The sequence below is a fragment of the Aspergillus sydowii genome (genome assembly GCF_001890705.1).
Source record: "Aspergillus sydowii CBS 593.65 unplaced genomic scaffold ASPSYscaffold_22, whole genome shotgun sequence".
Lineage (NCBI taxonomy): Eukaryota > Fungi > Ascomycota > Eurotiomycetes > Eurotiales > Aspergillaceae > Aspergillus > Aspergillus sydowii.
The window spans coordinates 67,046-67,822 of NW_024467880.1; positions in this window are offsets into that span (position 1 = coordinate 67,046).

The following is a 777-nucleotide window of genomic DNA, read 5'->3' on the forward strand; positions in this document are numbered from 1 at the left end:
TTACCTGCATTATCAAGAGACGCCACTCCCGTTACGCTACAGTGCTCTCTCAGGTTGTTACCATACCCATACTCTGGACTTTGTCTTTATAATTTGTCGACCGGCGTTGTCCAGGGTCACTATTACCCCTAGCGACCTACTCTCATCTTACTCTATCACAGGCTCGGCATCAATCCCTTCATCATCTAAAATGAAATTGACCATATTCAGGCTACACTATTCCTAAGACGTATGTTCCCACTGCAAAAGAGAGGGTAAGCCCCGCAACAATCCCAAGCATCCGGCGAAGGGCGCAATAATCTGCTGGCGCCTTGAACCGGGCACTGCCAGGGGACTATGGCCTTAAGCGCCTTCGCTTTCTTGGCTGCCGCAGGGATCGGCGGGGTGTGACTAGAGCCAAGAGCCCTTCTATCTCGCGAGAAAGTGCCGTGTACTCCTCACTGCTTCGTTGACCTGCTCGATCCAACGCTTGTTGTCGACTTCTGGCATGTTCCAGCTGGCGCTCCAGCTTTGGCACCTCCGTGGTAAAATCAATAAACAGTGTGCCACGTGAGCGTGCAGCCATTCTCCTGGGGCGCCTTCTGGGAGCTAGGGTGCTGCCACGAAACTTAGTCGCCGGCAAGGTATCGATCAGGGCATGCCTGCGGATGGACTGTTGACACTCACCGGGCGGTTTGTAGTTTGTATCCCCGAGAAGCTGTGCAGGAAAGGGCTTCCGAACGAGAGCTAGCCTGACTGAGGGCATCACTGGTGCCATGTGGTTGTTCACCCTCCAAA